Below are 24,364 nucleotides of genomic sequence, written 5' to 3' on the forward strand. Positions count from 1 at the left end.
AGAAAAGAAAAGTGACTTTGAGCACTCACAGCATGCAAGGAACATACATAGGAATCATAACAGTTAATCCTCATAGCAACCTATGAAGAGGTGAGGGCTACTCTCATTTATGTTTGGGACTTGAGGCTGAGAGAGTTGAGACACTAGCCCACTGGCCCGTTAGTAGTTGAAGACAGAGCCTAACTTTGAACCCATGGCAGTCTGACTGAAACTACTTGCTCTGACTGTGAAAACAAGAACCTCCTATGAAAATTGCTCTCATTCTCCCATTCTGCTTTGTGCTTCAGGAAAGAAGATTCTCGAAAGAGACAATGGGCTTGTGATGTCTGGTTAGCATGTCTTTCCAGGAAGTCCATAAAGCAGGCTGTGATTGCATTGATGCAAAAAGAGGTAGGCACAGGGAATTCCAGACATTGTGCTGGAGGGTTCTGATGTGTGCCCAGTACACTGTGGACTGGCAGACTTAGGGACAACCACTTTCCCTTTAGGTGGGACCTGAGCCTAAGCCTAGCCACAGGCTTAGAAAAGTGGGTATATGTTTATATGATGTGATTTTGGTTGTGTCACAAATCCCCAAAGGAACCCCCAATTCTCCTGTGTTTGCTGCAATTCCCACCTCAGCTGCCTCTGCATTAAAGCATCACCCTCCAAGGGTAAGTTGTGAATTGGAGAGGAATCCCAGCCATTTATCACAAAGGCATCAATTATTTCTTTGGGAGTACCCATTGCCATTTTGTCTCGGACCCCAAAGAAGGCAATTTTGATGGAGGGGAATGGGAGAGTCAATGCTACTGATCTGAGGTTTGTCTGACTGCATTAGGAAGTAGGGTTTGGAGTGCACACCTATGCAACTATTAGGCAAAGGTGAGGGAAAGGGAAGGCTGATGGCTGTACTTGGGAATGACAGTGGAGGTGAGGGGGAGAAGACACACACACACACACACACACACACACACACACACACACTTTCCCCTATGGGCTCTCTGTGAGTAATGCATTTTAATGGAGTCAGATATTCTGTATTTGAACTTCACTTCTCTTCACTTCTTCTCACTTCTCTCACATATGCATGAGCATATGATCTGGGCCAAGTGACTTAAGCTTTCTGAATCTCATTAACCTCATCTGAAAAATCACTGTAGGAAAGATTGAATGAAAGAAAAATTCACCCACCACTTCCCATGACGTGGACAAGTGTATGGTACAAGGTCCTGTGGATCTATCCAACATGGCACTGCAGAGATGGAACTCAGCCCAGGGAGGGTGGATGGACCAGAGGGGAGAAAAAAGAAGCATGGAAGGACTCATATGGATGCAGACTTCAATATCATACCAGAATTACATAATACGTAAGACTTTATGATGACAAAAGAGTCTGTCTTATGAAAGAGTGGGCCCCTTATTGGTGGAAGAATCATACAGAAGCTGCAGAGACACCTGTTGGGCACACAGAAGACTGGACTCCTGCACAAATGGAGATTATTTTGAGCTGGCATCTCACAAATGAGACAGATTCTTGGGCCGCTCTTTTTTTCAGCATCAATTGTGTGGTTGCTTTATTGTTCAGTGACTGATTTCTGGTTTGAGAGTGTAGTGGACATTGGTTGGTGTTCTAAATGGCCTTTATTCTGTCTCTTTACTGTATCCAAATTTTCATTTGAGGAACTGCTTCTCTCATTGGGTAGTTGTAGCAGATGCTGTCAATGCTCCACTCTCATCGCCCATAGTATATACTCTAAGGTTCTGGCTTCTTTTGCTCAACATTGCATTTGGCCTAACTTCCAACTGTCAGCTCCTGAATTTCTTGTTCTGAAAATTTTCTTTGACTTCTAGAGCTTTCTTTGAAACACAAGTCACTATAGAGAATAAATGTCTTCTAGGACCAGTCCTCACTTAATGGCAGATAGGAATGGGTGTATAAACACTCCAGCTCCCTTTCCAATCAGTCATCCCCTCCCTCTCTTCCTCTTTATCCCTTTACTGATGTTTCCCAGGATTGCCTCCAAACATTTAAGTCTTTATTTTCAGGATAGGTTCCTAGGGGAACCCAAAGTAAGAGAGTAGCAGTCCTAAGGTTTGCATGGGATTAATCCCAGTTTGGGTTCCAAAGGTAGACTCTGCATGACATAAGCAAATGAGCATGATCTCACATCCCCTAGCCTCAGCAATTTATTTAGGGGTGGACAGTAACCAAGACCTACATAAATCAACATATGGCTTCCATGGTTTGTTTAGGTCTTGTCCAGTCAGTAGGACATGGATTCTGACTTGTCCATTTCTGTGTCTGTAGTTCTTACAACAGGCCCTCTGTCAATGCTGGACCCTAATTCATGCTAACATAATAATGGCCAGTAGATCTACATCATCACCTCTCTCACCAAGAATTACACCTTAAAAGGAGGAGAAATGAGTTACCCATGGGATTTTGGCAGTGGAGCAGTGATTGGAGAAACTTATCTGAATAAGAAAGCCTATTCTCTCAACAGTATAGATTAATTTCGTCTACTTTTGTAATTATGTAGTTTACATGAATGGAATCATATAGGGAATATACTTTGTTCAGGCTTCTTTAGTTCAACATGATGTTTGAAAGCATTCATAGTGTGGTCAGTAGCAATGATTTATACCATTTCCTTGTTTCATAGTATCCCATCACATGGGTATAAGCAATGTATCTCCCCATCCTACTTTTTAGGAACATTTGTCTCCTTTCCAGGTTGGAATTATTATGAATATGCTTGTATGAACATTTTAGTCCATGTCCTTTGGTGCTCAAAAGGATGCAGTTTTCTTCAGTATCTCCCCAGGAGTGGACTTGCTTAATCATAGGGTATAAACATGTTCTGTTTTAGCAGACATCCCTAATGATTTTCCAAATTTGTTGTATTGTGCTTTGTATTTTTAAAAAGCCTGAATTAATTCTCAACATTTAAAAATAAGTTTCCCATAAGAGAAACTGACAAACCAAGGGTTGCATTGCTCAGTGAAATTAGGCTGGCTGGAGCTAGTTCTAGACACCCACTTTCAACAGGGAGCTTACTTACCACAGTCCCCAAACAGTTGCTTCACTCACTGACAGTATTTTCTGGACCCCTGCTTCTGGGTTTCCTTTCCTTCATTTATGACTAAAGAAACATCGCAAATGAATATAAGGGCCCTACAACTACTCATCTCGAGGATTCTAGAACCTGGCTAACTGATCTCTTTGGTTTGAATTTCATGAAGAAGCAGACCCTGAGATGAGGATGGGAGTGCAGATATTTCATTCGGGGCACGATCCCAAGAAACAAAGTTGGGGACGAAGGAAGGGAGACAGGGAAGAAAAAGAGGATAATGAAGTGTGATATTCAGGGTGGGCATCTGGAGCTCAGTTCTACCAGGGAACCCTGAGAGCAATTTGTGGAACACATGCTTGAGGACTGCCGGGGTAGGCGGTGTTCACAGCCCGGAACTTTTGGCCTGCTGTACTTATATGCAAGATGGGGTCTGGAGATCTGAGAATTTCTCAGGCAAACAGAAGCAGATGCTGGCAGTTGGAAGCCATGTCCTAGGATGGTAACACAAGGGCATTCCAAATGAGGCACCAGCAGTGGCTACCACCTTGCTGTAGTCACGTTTACTCCCAGGTTTCTAGTCCCTAAAAATCCTATGCACTAGAACCCTGGTTCCTACAGCCTCACTACATAGAGCTGTCAGTGCATTGCTTTTCACCTGTGAACATGAAGTCTCTACTCCCATTTCAGAAGGTCCATCCTCTCTCTTCTACCACCATCTCCTTCCTGAGCGTGTCCAGATAACTGCACATCGATGGTAGTCCTATTCCTATTACAAACCAGAGTCTCTGCACAGAGAGCCTTTTACTGCTTGTATCTTTCCCATCCAGGCACAGAAACATTTCCTTCACTTCTGTGCAAGCACATTTAGAAGATTTTTAATAATGTATTTACCAAGATAGATTCATCTTCTCCTTGCATGTCCTGCGATTTGCAATCGAGTAGAACAATTAAATTGTTGCACATCCCCTTAAACTGCACTTAGAGTTGACTGGAGATGGGAAATCTCTGTGGCAATGAAGTAGAAATCCTTCTTCTTTTTATTGCTCCTCAATTTTCAATTTGTATTCCAAAGTAATTTTATTCAAAAAGAATTCTTAGATTCTTAGAAGAGAATAGGATCTGTGTGACTAAGAGACCTATGCATTTATCAGATCTTGCATTAATATCATATACACTGCAATGTCAAAAAAAAAGTGGCAAACAGTCCCTTTCACAAAGGCATTTTTGCAAAAGGGAAAATCCAGCTTTTCATTTAGGAAAGAGCAAATTCTTAGCCATCCTGAAACTTGAGTGTGAGTCTCCCAATTATGAAAATTTGTGGAGGGATATGGTCAGGGCCAAATCACTTTCCATTTTTATCAAAACAGCCAAGGTCTAAAAACAAAACCTCAAAAAATAGCTAAAGCAATTAGAAAAAGAGTATTGGCCCTCACTCCCATGTTAGCTGATTTTTAAAAAATTCATTTGAAAGCGACAAAGGATTAAAAGATATAAAACCAAACCAAAGCAACAACCAAAGAAACCTTGTGAAAATTCCACATGGCTAACATGTACAATGGGAGATTTCGATCCAGAAGTACTAAATACTTGACTGGAGAAAATTACACATTAAAGAATCACTTTCGGGGCACCTGGGTGGCTCAGTGGGTTAAGCCCCTGCCTTCGGCTCAGGTCATGATCTCAGGTCCTGGGTTCGAGCCCTGCATCGGGGCTTTCTGCTCAGCTGGGAGCCTGCTTCCTCCTCTCTCTCTCTGCCTGCCTCTCTGCCTACTTGTGATTTCTCTCTGTCAAATAAATAAATAAATAAAATCTTAAAAAAAAATAAAGAATCACTTTCAGTTAGTACTAGGTATTTGTGTATGCACACACACACGCATACACACACACACACACAGACCACACACAGTTGGTTCTTATCACAGGGGTTATATTCTATAAAGTCACCATGGACACTGAATTAACAAATATCGAACTATTGCTCCCAGAGGAAAGACGGGGTAAGTTCCTACATGCCTCTGATCACAACATTTTAGTCAACTCAAATACCATTTGTGTTCTATAGGTTGTTTTGCCAATATTCTTGTAAACAAGCCAGTCTCATCACTGTGTTTCTTTTTTTAACTTTATTATGTTATGTTAGTCACCATACAGTACACCATTAGTTTTTGATGTAGTATTCCATGATTCATTGATGGGTATTAAGGAGGGCACATATTTCATGGAACACTCGGTGTTATACACAGTCTCCTCACTGTTGAAAACACTCTTCCACTTAATCCTTTACCTGTATAACACTGAGTTATAAAGTTAAAAAAAATTCTTTCATAGCTTCTTGATCTGTAGAACTTACAAATTTAATATTTTTCAGGCCATATTGCTTTTTGAAACATGAAAGCCAGCCGCCCCTAGGTGAGAAAGGTGTGACATTTTCTTGACCCTAGGTAACATGACTATGATTTTTTTTTGTATTCAGCCTCACAACTATGCCATCCAGTAAACATTTTTTTTGTCAGTTGTCATCTCACATGTCCACAAGTTTATCTACCTTTCAATCTTGTCCATAGCACTAGAAATGATATTCTAGAACCTTGTGGAGTGGCCTCTCTTTTTTTTTAATGGAAGTACAATGCTATTGATTGATGAGCACTGAACTCACAGCCAACAGCACTAAAACTCTTACCTGAACAAAGTCTCTCCAACAGCTTCTCTGTCAGGCACATCACAGCCTTCCTGCACTTGGAAACACTAGACGGCATATGAGTGCTATGTTGGGGATTGAGTTAAACTGCAAAAATCACCAACAAAAAGCACAAAACATGAAATACATGACTCTAAGTAGACCATAGCAGGGACACTTGTTTACAGAATGAGAGCTGGGAGAGAGCAGAGCCCTGTCTTGTTTAAACTCAGAAGGAAATATGTACATCCAGTGGCTCAAATTTGTCTCCACTCTGTGCATAGTCTGTTAGTGACTGTGGAGGTTCTGGGGTATGGGTTTTGGAGTTATAAGTAAATTTTAGTGAGGGTGTGAATTTCCAAGTATGTAATCCATGAATAATGAAAATCAACTCTATATTCTTGTTACTTTATGCTTCATATGTCAGCTCTGGGTAATTCCAATAGAATTTTCATTAGTATTTTTCATGCTTTCACATGGCAAGGATGATATATTTTGGAACATACATATATTTTCCCCCTCCCCTTAGTTTTCTCATGCTGGAATTCTCTCACCTGCCCTGGTTTATAGAAAAGGTTTTTCTTCCAATCTTTAACTGCTATGTCCTAAGTGATCTCTTGGGGATATATCAATATGTTTTGAATCCTGCTTCTGGCAATATTTTTAGTTATGTGACCTTTGGCAAATTGCTTAACCTCAAGGAAATTTATTTCCTTATGCAAATTGATAATAATACTTTCCCCCTAACTCCACTATTAGAATTAAATAAGGAATATAAAATACTTATTTATGGTAATACTATTATTCATTAGATGGCACTTCCTGTTCTATGCCCTGATTTGAATGGAGAAACATAAACTAGTTTTTAAAGACTGGATTTGGGAATCATTTGCCTTGTTCAAATTCCAGGCTCACCATTTACTCACTGTGAAAGTGTGGAAACAAGTGTAGAGATGAAGCCTCCTCCAGCCTGGGTCGCTGAGTGACCACATGGAGCAGAACCCCCCCCCCCCCCCCCATAAGACAAGAGTGTAGAAGGAACCCATGCTAAGCCCTGGAAATACCACATGGTTTAATTGTGCAATGGCAGACTTGTACCTCAGAATAAATTCAGAGATTAAGGGACTAATTTATTTCTGTGGTGTAACCAACCCTAGCCTGACAAATATTCACAGGCATACAGGTCTGTGACCTTCCTTGGGGTCAAACTATTACTATAATTATATAGTTAAGTATGTGGATGGTGAGCTTATGAGAGCTTAGAAAAGAATATGATGATCTCAAAAGACCCAGGTGTGATTCTTTTATACGTATTTATGTGTTTGGGGTAGGGGTGTGGTGCATGCATAAGAGGGGTTGCCCAAAGAGGAATTAAAGCTTTAGTAGACTCTCAAATCATTATTAAAATTATACCATGTGGTTATATAAGGGAAAATGGGAATGGTAGAGTGACAGAACATTCTAGGTAGAGGAAATTGCGTGTAGAACTGTCCAGAGTATAAGGAAGCAGGAACTGGTGAGGGCTAGAGCTCCCTATCTTTACTAGGAGGTCACTGAAGACTTTAGAGTAGGGAAATTATAGGAGTTGAATAAGGCTCTAGATAGATTACTCAATCATCAGCACTGAATACTGATTGAAATAGAGGGTTGTTGTAAACAAGGAGAGGAATTTATTTCTCATAAAATGAGAAAAGCATGCAGAGTCAAAGTGTCTACCCCCGCATGAGGGAAGAGATGACTCTCAGAGGCACTGAAAAAAGAAGGCATTGTATATGGTGAGTGTATCTGTCAGCTATAACCATAATAATGCTGTAAAACAGCAATAATAAAACAAACCATCAAAAACTCAGTAGCTTCTAGACAAAACATTTTCTCACTCATGAAGCTGCCAGTTAAAGTTTGGCTGATCTTTCCTGGATTCAGCAGAGCTTGGCTCCAGACTGAAGGCCAAGCTCAAGCCAATTCCACTTGTCTCATTTTGACGCCTAGGGGTAGTGGCTACCCAGAATATGTACTTTTCATAACAATGGTACAAGTGCAAGAGGTTAAACCCAACTATGAGCATATGGTAAGCCTCTTCTCACATCAGAACTACTAACATCCCACTGGACAAAGCAATCCACATGAATAAATCTGAAGTCAGGGGGTATGCATATTAGTTGGGGTTCTCCAGAGCTAAGAGGATATTTACTTACTTATTATAAGGAATTGGTTCACATGATTATAAAGGCTGATGATTCTCAAATTCTGCAGTCAGCAAGCTGGAGACCCACAGGAGCTGATGGTATAGTTCTACTCCAGAAGCCAGGAGGCTTAATACCCAGAAAAAGCTGATGTTCCAGTTTGTGTTGGAGCACAAGAAAGAACTGATATCCCAGCTCGATTCAGTCAGGTTGAAGGAGTTCCCTCTTCTTTCCAGAAGGGTTGGCTTTTATGTTTTATTCAGGCTTTTAACAGATAGGATGAAATCCATCCATATCTGGGAAGGCAATCTACTTAGTTGACTGATTTAAATGGTAATCTCATCCAAAATACCCTCACAGACACACCAGAATAATATGTGATCAAATATCTGGGCACACTGTGGTCCAGTCAAGTTGACAGACAAAATGACTCATCACAGTGAGGAAGTACACTCTGCAGTGAGGGTCCATGGGGGTATAACATTAAGATCAATAGTCGAATCTGTGGCAGTGGGTTTAAAATAAAGTGAAATCAAATGCACCGTAAGAGTTTGAACCTGTTTAACTGGAAAACTGTCCATCTTCTGTGTCACTATTTGGCTAGAGCATGTGTAGTTACAAATCATGCAGCTGAGTCCTGCTGTAGCTGGAGAATAAATGGGTCCAAACACATCTCCTGCCAATGTGAAAAGGTGTATAAGCTTTAGGAAGTGTCTTCAGACCTTCTCATTCTTCATTTCACTGCCTCCCTTTGAAGACTGTCATTGTCTCATCCTCTAGCTTTACACTTTGCTTATAAGCTATGAGCCTATTGACAAATTATCAACTTCATTGAGAGACCCTTCTCAGCAAGACCAGAACACATCACACATGTACCAAGCACTAACACATATACTTCAATGCACACATGAACTACACAGACAAAATCACATGCACATGTGTCTTCATTGACATGTAAAATGGGAATAATGATTCTATCTACTTCATATTAAAACAGGTAAAATAGGGCAAGCTCTTAGGGCATTATTGGGCTCTGAGTAAGTGCTCCACATACATTATCTGTTTTATTACTAACTCACTTAGTCCTCACAACACCTCTATTATGTAGACATGTTTTGTAATCTCCATATTATTTTTTAAAAGATTTTATTTATTTATTTGACAGAGAGAGAGATCACAAGTAGGCAGAGAGGCAGGCAGAGAGAGAGAGGAGGAAGCAGGCTCCCCGCTGAGCAGAGAGCCCAATGCGATGCGCGGCTCGATCCCAGGACCCTGAGATCATGACCTGAGCTGAAAGCAGAGGCTCAACCCACTGAGACACCCAGGCACCCCTATAATTTCCATATTATAGATGAAGAACCCAAAACAAAGCAAGTAACTTTTCCAGGATTATACAATTAGTGAGAGAAGTCTAAATCCATCTGACCACCACTTCCACACACAAATTCTTCTCAACGAATAATTGCTTTTATCATCCAATAAAATGAATTCCAGACCATTCTCTGTGTTTTTATATTCATATTCACAAAGATATAATATTGTTGTGTATACGTGTGCAGGTTCTTTTTTTTTTAAATGCTATCATGTTATATCCATATTTTGTTTTGCTACTTGTTTTATTCAACTTAACACTATATTTGAAAATCTTCTAGTGTCACCGGTATAAATCCAGCTTATATAAAGTGGCAAATAATCCAAGAACCTAAATAAACCGTATTACCTAGCCCTTTCACTATTGAGAAACATGAAATTCTTTTCCAATTCTCTGCTATTACAAGCAATGCTATACTAGCCACCCTAGTACAATCTTCTTGGTGTACCTGCATGAATGTTACTCCAGGCAAGTTACTGAGAAATATACTTGCTGGGCCGTAGAATGTGTGCGATTACAATTTTAGTACATATCAGCAGGCTGCTCCCCAGTGGACCTTTATCAGTTCACACTCCCTCAGCCAGGAGAGGGGTTTGTTTCTCTGGCATCAGGAATGCAGCAAATGTCAGGGTTAAAATGTCAAGGTCTGGTTGGGGACAGTAAAGGCCCCCAGAACCACGGGAGACTCAACACAAGCATCTGATCCTCTAAGGTTTTCATTGGGTCTCCTGGATTCATTTTAGTTTCCAATTCCCAAGCATTTCCGGGGGAAAAATAACACAAAAGAGATTCTTTCCTTTTCAAAGGGGCAGAACATTTTCTCCCTATTTTTCTGTGCTCAAGAGGCTCCCAAAATCTCACTTCCTTTTTTGGGAAATAGACCAGGATTTTTTGCTTAGAGCAGAGAGAACAGTATTTTTCTCCCACTGCCTAGCTAGCCTGGTATGCCCAGCTGGCTCTATTATTATAAAACCCTTCCTAGGAGCCACACCCTGTCCTCTCAGCTAAATTTAGAGGTACAACGCCACACAACTACTTTTACTAAGGAAGTCTTGGTAACTCAAGAAAGTAAAAAGCGATAGGAATAGAGTCTTCTCCAATGGCCAAAAAAGCAAACAACTTATCATGAGGCATTTCCCTTATGACAACTGATAGCAGTCTTTGTAGCTATCTACAAAGTAGATAGTCAGCAGACAATTAGAAAAATGCTGTTCTTCTGAAAATTTAGGAAGTTCAGTCTTTGGAAACTGGACAGCAAAGCTTGTTCTAACCTAGTAACCAAAGCCACATAATTAATTAGTTCTTGCAGGATTCAGGCAGAAAACGGCGTTGCTGTGTTATAGTAATAATCCCGGTTGTCCCTGAGTTATCAGCAAACTGCAGCTCCTCTCTCAGGGGAATAAACCCTGTAATTTAACAAATCACTGTATTTTGGGTTTTGACATTGCACATGCTTTTCAATTTCCATCTGTTCCTTTGGTTCATTAGTATTTTATTGTTGCTACAGTCAGAAACATTTTAATAGTTTTCTCCCTCTAAAATAACACACCATCAACCATCTTCTGTCATCCCTTTGGACACCTAAAAATGGCATGTCCATTCCAATTTTAAATTGCTTTTAGGAAGTATTATTTTGGGCATTTTCCCAAAAGTCCAAGATGGTTGCCTTTGGCTATGAACTAGAATAATTGTTTTGTGTGTGAAAACAAATATTCAAAGTCTACTTCAAACACAGATTGTTAGAATAAAATAATGTCTTTTTATATTCTTGAACTATATCTTTATTTTAATAGAACAAGGTTAAAAAAGTCAGTTTGTGCCCCCACAAGTGCATAAACACACAATTTTCATGTACACACCTGATGCTTTCCCACCAAAATATACATAGACACACACAAACTTCAAATATGAATCCCCATCTGCACTCCATGTACACACACCCACAGTCTTCCCAGAACACATAACACATGTACCAAGCACTAACACATATACTTCAATGCACACATGAACTACACAGACAAAATCACATGCACATTACATATATATGTATAACCTCAGATACACACACACATTCCACTTTCCCTCAAACACATACATGAATACACACGTTCCATATATATACATGCATACACACATACATTTACATACACACACGATCCACATATACACAAACCACAAACACACACACATATGACCACCCTGTGCTGTGAGGATGAATGAAAATATTAACCCACCAAAAAGAACAATGGAAAAAATTATAAATAAACACAAGTAGAAGTATACACTAGGAATACATACTGAGAGGTATTTTGGAAAGAAATTTAAGACTATTTATTTATTTAAGAAATTTTAATAACTTCCAGAAAGTCAGATTTTGAGAGCCAAATGATGGTTTTCCTTTGTTGGTCATGTCCTGTCTGTGTACACTCAGACCAATTCTTCTTCAATTAATATGAAAGGTCAAGGCCAGAGTTTCAAGAATAAAATCAGAGTATCACACACTCACACACACACATACATACATACACACACATTTGTAATATCCATGGTGGTGGAGGACAGTATTGATTCCAGAATGTATTGTGGATATACCATGTGTTAAGAAAAGAAAGAGATCTCTCTGAGCATCATTGGGGAAGTAACTTTTCCAGGATTATACAATTAGTGAGAGAAGTCTAAATCCATTGCTCGAAAATGCCCTTGAGTACGTATAGCCTTATCATTCTCAGACTCCCCTTTGTTCTGTGGTATTTCTGGACTGTGCTTGACCTCCAGCTTCTTGGATACTGAGTACTTGGATGGACTACCACTGCCTGGAATGCTGCTCATGGGGAGACCAAGAGCCCTCACTCCTAAGGAGTGGCCAGTAGGGCCCTCTGGAGTATGGAGATCATTCAGTGCCTGTGAAAGCTCAAAGAAGTATCAGTGACCCTCAAAGAAGGGTCACTCTAAGAGAGACCCTTCTCAGCAAGACCAGGCACCCCCTTGGGATCCACAGTCGTACTCTCACATCCTGTTATGTAACTGTATTTTCTCCAGTGCTACTTTAAAAAAAGTCCTAAGTGCACTGCAAACTACTGTCAGAACTGCAAGTGTGAATGAAGGTCAAATGCAGAGAAGCCATGAATTTAGTGACATCATACTTCCTGAGTTTAAGGGCTGTCACAAGTTGGCTGATGGGAAATCAATTCATGGAAATTACTGTACTGAGAACCCTACTAGACTAACTTTCCATTTCACCTTTGTCTCCATTTCCTCCTTTCCCTCTTCCATCCCTATTCACCTTCCTGCCCTCCCTTCCTCCCTCCCTTCTTTCCTTCCTTCCTTCCTTCTTCTTTTTTTCTTTACTATTCTCCTTTTCTCCCTCTGCAGTCTGTAACGAAAGCTATGGCATTGTGTTCCAGGAGGAAGAGTATACAGCAAGCCTCTACTTAAATATAATCCACATCAGCAAATGTCCAGTTGTTTAAAGCAGGGTTGTGCTCCAAAATTTGTTATAAAATTTATTTGATCAACTAACAAGCATTGAGTATTGACTTTTATGTATCTTTCCCAATTCTTCTCCAACAAAAAACCAACTTTAATAACTAGTCCATTACTCTCTGGTGGCCAGCTGAAGTTATTTAGATATGGGTATTTAAGCGATAGAATCCTTATCTTTTTCATCTGAAGGGTCACTCGAAATTCATCTCACATCTACTGTTTCAATTCTCCCACAACTGTTCCCAAACTGAGCTCCTTAATGGAGGTCCTTCCCCTCTTCAGACCTCTATTACATTGCTTTCCTCTAATAAGTAAAAGTCTAAATTCTTCACCAAGTTTGCACTCAAAGATGCTCTTTGCAGTCTGGCTCTAATCATCCATTGATTCACTTCCTAAATTTGTAAAATTTGGTCCCAAGTTTCCAAATCTTAGCTCTTGCTTTCCTTTGGGCTCCATGCATCAGAAGCTCATTCATTCTTAAACTCCACAAGGCCTTTCTACGCATCTGAGGCAGAACTAATTGTTCTTTCTTCTGGAATCCCTAGCATGTGACTTGTGCTTCCTCTCAGCCCTGGACCACAGTTAGGAGTCTGCTGTCCTCTCTTTTGAGGACTGGTACTGTCACCTTGGTATAACCCAAAGGTTATAGTAAGTAGAACCTTAGTATAGGTTCTTGGTATAACCCAAATGTTCTAGTAAGAAGAAACTTACTAAAGGATAATAGAAATACGAACTTGAAAACCTCAAAGCTATGTGGTTATCTGCTGTTGTTACCTGCCTGGCACCCATTCCCTCTCCTTCAAGTAAAAGCATCTGAATTTTTCCTTAATAAATTTTTTTTCTTTTTTTTATTAGCTTTTTTTTTTCAGCATAACAGTATTCCTCATTTTTGCACCACACCCAGTGCTCCATGCAATCTGTGCCCTCTCTAATACCCACCACCTGGTTCCCCCAACCTTCCATCCCCACCCCTTCAAAACCCTCAGATTGTTTTTCAGAGTCCATAGTCTCTCATGGTTCACCTCCCCTTCCAATTTCCCCCAACTCCCTTCTCCTAACTCCCCTTGTCCTCCATGTTATTTGTTATGCTCCACAAATAAGTGAAACCATATGACAATTGACTCTCTCTGCTTGACTTATTTCACTCAGCATAATCTCTTCCAATCCCGTCCATGTTGCTACAAAAGTTGGGGATTCATCTTTTCTGATGGAGGCATAATACTCCATAGTGTATATGGACCACATCTTCCTTATCCATTCGTCCGTTGAAGGGCATCTTGGTTCTTTCCACAGTTTGGCGACCGTGGCCATTGCTGCTATAAACATTGGGGTACAGATGGCCCATTCCTTAAGAAATTTTATCTTCCTAAATCAAAGGCCATGGCAGCTGACCTCACTCCATTGGCTGAGGGGTGTGCATGTGACCTGAACTAGCCAATCAGATTCAAAGGGATTCCTCGAGAGAGAGAGACACAGCCCGAAGGGTTTGCTAAAGGGAATCCCAGTCGTTTTATTTATCTATTTTTGTTTAAATAATTGGGAAAGAAGTTTGTTCCTTTGTTACTGAATGAAACTATCAGGGCGCAAACCTGGACTACTATGGCCACACTTACTATTACCTCTTAAGAGAGTTTGCTTTCAAATGATGCTCATGTAGAAGAAAGAACCAGGAGAGAGGGAGGGTTGGGTTCTCAATGGCAGATTTTGATTCTGACCTGAAGATTTGTGTCCATGGATGTTTGATGGCACAACCCAATATGCTGCTATTTTTGTTTTAATCAGTTGAATTTTTCTTTTGTTTCTATTCTTTTTCATTCACTCATTAGTTTTTCCTGACCTCTATATTAAAAAGATTCCCGTGAGAGCTATTATGTGGAATAATAGAAATAAGCAGGTGCCTGTCCCCCAAGGTCAAAAGAACAAATACAAAAAGTGTGTTTTCTGCAACTTTTAATGCCATGTTTCTAAAGATATTTTCCTGAATCCCAATGATCCTAGGTGACCTAGAACACTGCATCTTAGTCTTAACTATACACATGAATCTTCTGGAGCTCTTGTAAAAATGCAGATTCTGACCCAGCATCTCTGGGGGTGGACCTGAGGTCTTGCATCTCTAATAAACTCCTACGGACTGTCATTTTGCTGGTCAATGGACCACATTTTAGGTAGCAAGGACCTAGAGTCAAGTATCATTTGTAGTGCCTAGACCCCCCTGCCCAATAGAAATTACCTTTTAGCATGCCACTTAAAGTGGTAATCGTGGAATATGCCCCTGTTTTTCAGATAACTTCCTTACCTTTAAACTGATTTTCTCAAGAAAAAGAAGTGGAGTTAAAAAGCAGGATTATTAATGGTGGGGGAGGGCAGGGGACAGGGGATGAATGAGCTATGTCTGAAGCCAGAGCAAAGGCAGGTGGAGTAACTCACTCAGAATGGCACAGATATGCAATGAACATCTTGAAATCCTCTCTTCCCCCATTCTTGAATCACGAATTTGTTTTATTGGAAGCATTTAATTCAACATAGCCCATCTCTGCCTGGACTCGGCAAAATTTATGTCCCATGTTTTCTTCTGGGGCCCACCCTGCTGCCCAACAGAATGATGATCCCACCTGGACTGTGATCTCATTTATTTTCTTCCCTCTGTGCCAGATTCCTGTGTCCTGGTGCCTGGAACTGGAGCAGCACCATTGCTCACCCGTATCCAAAGTTGGCTGCTTACTGACAATGTGGTACAGCTCAGGACAAGCTTTGCCTGTTATCCTGCCTGATGATGCGGTGACTTGCTTTTGCTGTAACTGAAACATATGCCTTGTGAGTTTTGTTACATTTGGGGATTATTAATAACCACACAAAAGTATTTAAGCAGGCATGAGCATATCGTCTTCTGGTAAACATGTCACTTTCAAATCCAGACTCTGCCCCCACATATTCATAAACTTATCTTGTTGGAATCACTTTCCGGGTTGGGACTGAGCAGACCTCCCAATTTCTAACACATCCTCTTTGAATCTCTCTGGTATTCTTTCTCCTCATCAAGAATTACTCAAGCAGAGGTGGCATTACTTGGTCCCAAAAGCGTCTGTTATCAGCAGAGGTAAATGTGAGATGCTTAATCCTTCTTGAACCCCTTCTCTGGGTCTTGAGTAAGGGTGGATGATAAGGATGTAAGCTCGCTATTTTTGTTTTAAGAGGCAAACTCAACTTCAGGCTTCAGAAACATTGGATTCAGTGTCCCATAATTTGAGAAAGACACCGTTTGGTTACTTTGTCATTTCTGGAAAATAACGTGTTGACAAGGGTGTCAGAACTAAAAGCAAGGACAGGAAAGAATACTTAGAAAAAAATCTGTGAGACCAAGTTTGTTTTTCTATTATCAGTGTTGGGAAAGAGAGCGCTTGCACCTAGTCTCTGGAATAAAATGTGATATTCAAAATAATACTTGGCATAGATGGGCCCTATATTAGTCACCGTGAAAACTGAATGAGCAGCTCTATGGAATGAACAAAGCTGGCTTTGCATCAACACCGACTTCTTCCTGTCTCTCAACAGGCTTCTGGAGGCTTCTCCTGCTAGCTGATGGATATATGCCTCAGGGGGATGCAAACTGATTCTTTTCCTAGATTAAAGAAAAATCCAACCAGTAACTTAAATATTACGTAAAATGACTATACATGTTGTATTGTGTACACAAACGTAAGTTAAATTTGATTAATTGATGCTCCCTTCAATGACATACATCTAAAAATGGGAGAGAAGTAAGGCTTAGCCGTGCCAGAGAATGGGGGAGACAAAATGGCCTTTCTTCCAAATTATTTTGGCTTCGTTTCAGAACCAGTGTCCTTAATTCAGCCCCTTAGGAGTGGAAAATCACTCTTTATGTGTTTGTTATGAACTTTCTTTTACAGTACATAAATAGAGGTGTTATTGGCAGAGGGTCCCTACGGATACCAAATAGATGGTGGGAAGAATGGAAAACCAAGGTTTTGTTTCTTCAGGGTTTTGAGATTACCCCAAGGGGATTTTGCTGCTGCCAGGCGAATAGCTCTATAGACGTTATTAGAGGAGGGGAAGGTACATTTGTGAGAGATGTCAAAGTGATAACCAAGCAAAGGGGAACAGAGTGTGTCACTCATTGTGGCAAGGATGTTCTCAGTAGTACATATACCGTTACTGTTATGAGAAGGCGTCAAGATTTTACTAAGAGGTCCCTATTTATCAATAAATTAAAAGGGAAATCATTTGTGCACACCTTCCATGAGAACATGGCGATTAGCTTGGTGTGGGTACCACTACCGAGAAAAATAAGGGGCCCGTTGTGGTGGGAGTGGGGCCCCCAAGGGGTGCGTATATCATCCAGGTCATTTACTCATGGTCTCTCCCACCGGGCCTGGCTGGCCTGGCTGCCCCATCACTGGAAGGCATCATTTGGGGTCCTGAAACTGAGGTGGGCAGTCCTGGCAACTACTCCCAGCTCAGCTCTGTGTCCACTCCCAGCTTGGCAAGCAAATCTGCCTCTCTGAATTTCTGAGCTCAGGTTCCTCAAAGGTGACATGAGAGACAGGACCATTCCTGAGACTTTTTATTCTGTGACACTATGATTCTCTCTTCTCCCTTATCTAGACTCTCTGGACATCCTGTCTACTATGAAAATATAGCCAGATTCTGTCCACTCTTCCCATGGCTAGCACCTGGTCCAGCTTCCTCACTCATTTCTCACTTGAATTATCTCAGCAGCCTCTGAACCGACCCATCTGCCTTCTCTTCTGCCCCCAACAGTCTGTTCTCCACCCAGCAGACTGTATCGTCATATTGAAATCCTACAGTACTCTCCCCCCAGTAACCCCCCCCATCTTCTCCCTGGCCTTATAAAGTCCCCAGAGCCTGAGGGCTGAGCTGAGTTCATCTCTCTTATCCCATCTCCTATTATCTCCCACTTGATTATTTCCACACAAACACATAGAAATAGCCAGCCTCCTCCCCACTGTCCCTCACCCCTCTCTAAGCATCAGCCCTTCCCCTTGCTGGGGTGTTCTTCTCACTCCCTCCCAATGCCACCATACCCCAGATACGAGTGTACCTCTGTCACCTCCTGCCTCTGTCACCTCCTTCAATCCCTACTCAAATGCTATCTCCTTGATCAGGCCTTCCCTGACCATTACATTTCCAAGTGCGTCAGTCCCACAGCACTTTCTAATCTTATTCTGCCTTTTACTTCCCATAGCTCCCAACTTGTAGCATATAATGCAATTCACATGTCAATTATATATTTTCTTTCTCTTTTACTAGAATGAAGTCTCCATGTGGGTGAGGGCCTTAGCCTATCCATATGTTTTTTACTGTTGTATTCCCAGTGCCTGAAAGAGTTCTTGGTTCAGAGAGGGGCTCCATAAAAACTTGTTGAATGGATTAATGAATCCTTGAAACTCTTTTTACTTTCTCGTCCTGCTTTTGGATGGGCGTGATGCTAATAAAGGATAGCAGTCAAAGTCCTGGAAGAGAAAATGCCTCCATATTGGAAGTTGGGCAGCACAGAGAAGATTGCTTAACTCTCCTTGGGTGGAGGAGAGCTTTATTGTTTGGTATTTGCATATTTGCACCTTGAAGTTTGTCATGCATGCTCAGTCATGTCAGTGTTCTTCCCCATGCCCTGCTGCCACTCCTGTTTCAGCGCCTCTGTCTCTGCCTGAAAGTTTTCTCCGTCTAAAAAAAGCATGTATGGGACCCAAGTCCAGCATGGGGTCACAGTACCAGGGAGCTAATTCCCCAGGGGTGTCCTCAAGTGATAAGCAAAGGGAGTTGATGGCTACATATGTCCCTTGTGTGGAACCATTCTCAGCCATGTCTCCCTGTGTCCCAGAGGTCTGCAGTGGGTTCAAGCCCCCATTGCCCAAGGGCTAAACTGTTCATACGTATATGCTTTACTGACTCCCATACCTTTCCTGACTGACTTCCCCACTCCTCTCTTCTCTCAAGGATCTCCTTCTGATCACTTCCTGAACAAACTGCATTCATATCACACAGACTGCTTCCAGGGGAACCCAGATGCTCAGAAACACATATCAAAGACCCTCCTCATCCCTCATGCGTAGTCAAGGCCTCTGTGCATCAAGATCCCATTTCCCATGCAAGTGTAGCATTGGCTAAGGGTGTGGACCGGCTCATCCCTAAAGCTCCTTCCCACTGCATGACCCAAGATTTCAGCTTGTCAGGGGCAGCTAATATGAAAGGAATGGTTAAGACCCCCAGAATCTGGAGCCAGATTGCCCAGGTTCAAGTCCTGACTCTGACCTGCCCGCTGTGTGATCTTGGGCACGGTGCTTTACCTTTGTCTTCCAAGTTTCCTCCTCCATAAGATGAGTGTTCTAGTAGTTCTGTCCTCTCAGGGTCCCAGAAGAATTGAATACATTCATATTTGCAAAGCCCTCTGACCAGTATTTGGCCCAGAGAAGGCACTACATGATGTTAAATATGAACTCTCCCTATTTGCTAACAAAGAAACTAGGGCTAAAGGAGATTAAATTCACTGACCAAAGTCATACAACCGAGATACTCTGGAACTGGAAAACAACTCTTTGGGACCCAAGTACGGTGTGATTTTGTTACATTTCACTAAATTAGGAAAAAAAAACAAAAACAAAAACAAACCCCAATTCAAGTACCCACGTTTTCTTGAGACATATTCTTATAATGATAATTAGAAGTTCGTGGTTTTTTTTTGGTATAATTACTATCAGCTAATTAGTGGAAAAGCATAAGCAAGTAAATATGTGCTACGAGTTAATTTGAAACAATATTAGCTTTATATATTTGGATTGCTCCATACACTTCATAAAAGAACGTCTAGTGAGTAAATACTTCACTTGGATAATAAATCAATCTCTTTCTCTCTCCCCAGTACTATAATCATCCAATATATGAAAAAGTTTTTGTGAGAAGGAAAGCAATGGACTCAGCTAATTCTCCATGGAGCACTGCAGGAAAGGATTTAGGTTAAGTTTTGCTGGAAGGAATTCCATTCACATGTAGGGCAGAGATTTTCTGATTAATGTGGAGAGTCAGGAGTCAGAGCTGAAGTTGGCTCTCTGTGAGATTTGAGCGACATTTGGAAAACCTCTTGGTCCAAGAACGTCTTCCCTACTGGCTTGTGTTGGTGCCTAATGTCCTACTATTAGATATTTATTCCATTGGTGAGTTTAGCTCAAACAATTCATTGAATATTGTTCATGAAACAGTGACTGGGTTATATGCTAGGTAAGAGTTGGCTGTTTCTAAGACCCCCACAAAATGCAGATGTCTCCAAGCAGGTGACATATTATACTATTGTCAACAATTAACACTTTGATGGGAATTAGCTTGACAGATCCTTTTCCAACTATGACAGCTGTCTGAGAACAACACTCCCAAGGTAATAAGACATACATTCTAGTTATGGGTAGGAAGATGGTGGAGAGAGGGGTCAGACTAGAGGCCATGTCTGTAAAGAAGAATATTAAATAGTTGTTGGCCATGAAGCATGGACCAAGCACTTTGCCTGCTCCTCTCTAACCATCATGAGGGGAGTTGGTCAGTAACTGCGATGGGTTCCCGTGGCAAGTTTGAAGGCACAGTGGGGCAGGGGAAAGAGAGGAGCATTGAGAAGACCCACTCTACCTCACTCTGTGGTGTTCTAGGGCCTCTGGTTGATCCATAATGAGGGCAAATTGATACTTAATCACCCTTGGCTCCATTCTGAGAGAGGAAAATAACACAGACTATAGCGAGGCAGAAATTCTGTTGTGGCCACATAGAATTCTTAACCAATATGAATGGAAATTATTTACAGAAATGAAGAAGTTGCAATGAATGTTCATGGTTGCCAAATTTCTTTCTAACATAAAACACAAAAACTGGTAGTTTTATAAATATATACCTGGTTGAGGAGGACATATAGTCGAGTGAAGGTTTACAACCCTTACTATACAGCGACCTGCTTAGAAGAACAAATTGGCATTGAAGTTAAATGCTAACAAATTTGGCAGAAATAAGAAAATTTCTGCCTTCTTACCACATGCACCTTTATACTTCTTTCTTCCCCATTTTGTCAGGGAACTTCTTCCTGGTTCGTTCATTAGGTATTTGTTGAACATTTGGTATGTGCCACATAGCCTCCCAAACTCTTCAGCATGGCATGCCTTTAGCATCTGTTCCAGATGCTCTTAGAGCGTCTGTTTTTCTTTTGTTCAAGAAAGTAAACAGTTTCCCTTCTGATTAAAAAAACGTTGACCAAATACTTAGATCACTCATCTCTGAAAGCAGGAAACATAAACACCAATACAAAGAATATTTAAGTCCTCTCAACTGAGGTCAAACTAGTATCTCCAGGTAAATTTTTAAATCTCCTCCTTGTTAATTACACTAACGTTATTGTTACAAAGTCCACTCATTTTGTTTTTTCTTTAGCAAGGCTCATCTTGTTCAGAGTCAGAGCTGCCACTTAGTAGCAATATATCTTTAGCCAAATTCTGTGACCTTTTAGATCTGTTTCTTCCTCTGCAAAATGAGGATGGTAACACATGCCACGCTAGATTGCTCTGAGAAATACACAAATTAAGTCAAATGATGTATAGACGGTGACTGGCACAGTTCTGGACACAGGATCCATGCTCAGCAAGCCGTGATTATAATCTTGCTGCAAATTTCAGAGGTTTCTCAGAGCTTTGCATTCTTGCTGGCTCCTTCCACCAGGCCCTGGGGCGAGTCTGATGCCTCAGCTAACCAGTTCTCTGACATCATCTCTTGCTGCTGTGCCTGAAGTCTGAGGGCAACTATTTTGCTCGAAGTTCCCTCTGAGTCCCTCTCTTCAGTTTTGGGTTTCAAATTAGAAGACAAAAACTGAAGAAAGCTCTCTTTGCCATTTTACCATGGCAACCAGCTGTTTCTAGAGAAGCCTTATTCCCTTTCCCTGTATCAGTAAAAAAATCTGTAATTTACAACCTTTTTCCTCCTCCTTGCCCCCAGCTGGGTTAGTTTTAGCCATTTGGCTGAATCTTCTCTACTTCTACAAGGAATAAATAGCTTTTAGACCATAACCCTGCTTATATTTTAATGTTTCCCTGATCTCTGACTCCCCGTCCATAAAAGAAAATTAAGAAAAAAAATACATAAAGGCTTTGCAGCTGACCTGTCTGTTCAAAGAAGCCCATTGTAAATTTCCTCTCACAGTGGCTGTTCTTCCCAGTCTCAATTCAGACACCACACAGATCCTGGACCTGCACAGTGCTATCCTGTGTGCTGTCACACGGAACGCCATGCTTAGAAGGACCCCATTCTTGATTTAATGTTCTGCTGTCAAGAATCTTGAGATTCTTCACAATTTTAGAATAAGTGTCCTGCGTTTTCATTTTGCACCAAATGCTATAGCCAGTCTTGCTCCCAGGGCTCTTCATGCCTTGGGCACCATCTTTGGTTCCCGCCCCGCCACCTGCTACCTCTCTGAGCGCCTCCTAGCACCGCTGTGACTGTGACGCTGGGCGCCCTGCCAAGGCAATGCCGGGATCAGACTCAAATACACTTTTATTAGAAATTCCAGTTGGAAGAAAACAGGAGGGACCCCAGTGGTTACTCTGTGCCTTTCATGTTTACACTGTTTTCATCTCTCTTAAACCTTGTAAAATGAAAATGGGGCTAAGCAATAAATTCCACAAGCATGTTTTTTTCACCCCAGCCTTCTAGTTGTGGTTGATTTTGCAAGACAGTGCCGCTTTTGGTAGACTTAACTTACTAAAGAGAAACATGTGAGATGGACACCTGTGTTTAATAAATGAATAGAAATTCTTGCCCCTCAGAGCTGCAAATGCCTCTGGTTTTAAGTATGACATTTGTTATAAAACAAGCACAATGTTTCATCTGCCAGATGCATGATAAAAGTGCATTATTTCCGTCTCACTGGGTAGTGCTCCCTGATTAGAAGCCTGATGTGTAATAATTCAGGTTATCCTGAGCTAGATGCCTTCTGAGATCCTTTATCAAGAATACTCACCAATTTCAAAAGAAGGGAAATGTGACAACTGGCTGAGTTACTGAATTGGAAATAAAGACATTGAATTTAAAAACCCTAGGAATCAGAAGCTTGCAGTGAGGTGAACATCTGCTAATAAACATCATGGTCATTTGACTCATCAGCAAAACCTCAGAGACTAGCATCTATGCGGACAGGCAGAGGGTAAGTCTCATGTATTACAGGAGATAGTAAAGGTTGAGGATGTGGTAGGGGAGCCTTGGGATCGGAGGGAGCAGCAAGCAGCCACATCCCTCCAAATAGGATCCATCTTTTCTTTTAAATTATCTGTTGGTGATAAAGGGATAATCAGGGTAATGCTACTATGATTCCACATTGAACCCTTGGTGAGCTCTGTTACCTGGCTCTCCACAAACCATACTTGTCCCTGCCTTATCATTTCCTAAATATTGGGAATCATATCATTTCCAGTCGAGTGTTGGCATTGATTGCGTTTTATTACATTTTTAATCCTCTGATTACTAGAAAACCAGATGTGGGTAGCATGGATGGTTCTCTTTAAACCCACTTGCACCAGAGATTCTATATAAAGATATAAATACATATATACATACATACATACATATGTATTTATATATATTTATTTATATTTTTTAAAGACTTTATTAAGTTATTTGAGAGAGAGAAAGAGAGCAGTGGGAGAAGGAGAAGCAGACTCCCCACTGGGCAGGGAGCCCGATGTGGGACTTGATTCCAGGACTCTGGGATCATGACCTGAGCTGAAGGCAGATGTTTAACCAACTGAGCCACCCAGGTGCCCACGGAGATTTTTAAAATAACACGAATTTGATCAGATGTCTTAGCTGTTAACCTTATCGTTCCTTGAATCAGTCCAGAATCCTCCCCCTGCCAGCAGCATCCTGTGAGTTCAGGTCCCTGCCTCCTTTCCCTCATTTTTGCCCTTCATTATTCTCCTGGTTTGTGAGGTCCCAGTGAAGAGAAAAAGTATTATCTCTTCCCCTGCTAAAATTCCCATCTCCATTCATGGTGCTGTGAGGACAGGTGCTCCGTTTACTGTGTTCACTCCTTATCTACATGAACTGTCATGGGGCCTGGCAATAGTAGGTGCTCATTAAAACAGTATTTTTAAATGAATCAATAGCTGAGCACAACAAAGAACCTTCCCCACTACTAGTGTGAACTAGTGTTCAATCGTTATCCAGAAAATAGTAGGAAAATATATTAGCTTCAAGGAGGAAAATGTGGGTCCATGTGAAGAATTCAGAGTTAAACATATTCATCTTTTAAAAATCTCTATTTCTCCAGCTAACTAGCTAGCTTTATGAAAGTCATTTTAATAAAAATTTTGACTGATGAAATAGTTTTGTTTCTGAAAATTTCTTTACAAAAGCAATACATGAAAACATTTGTTTTGAAACATGTTCAGATGTGCCTCAAATCTCTTTTGTCTCCTCTTCTGCGGAGGTAACTACTGTTACCAAGTTTCCCGGGCACCTTTATAGACATTTATTCTGTTTGTGCAGTGTTCCCGCATAGCGGTCCACAGAAACTGCTCCAGTCCTAGCCTGCTGC

This window comes from Lutra lutra, chromosome 9 (genome assembly GCF_902655055.1).
Source record: "Lutra lutra chromosome 9, mLutLut1.2, whole genome shotgun sequence".
Taxonomy (NCBI): domain Eukaryota; kingdom Metazoa; phylum Chordata; class Mammalia; order Carnivora; family Mustelidae; genus Lutra; species Lutra lutra.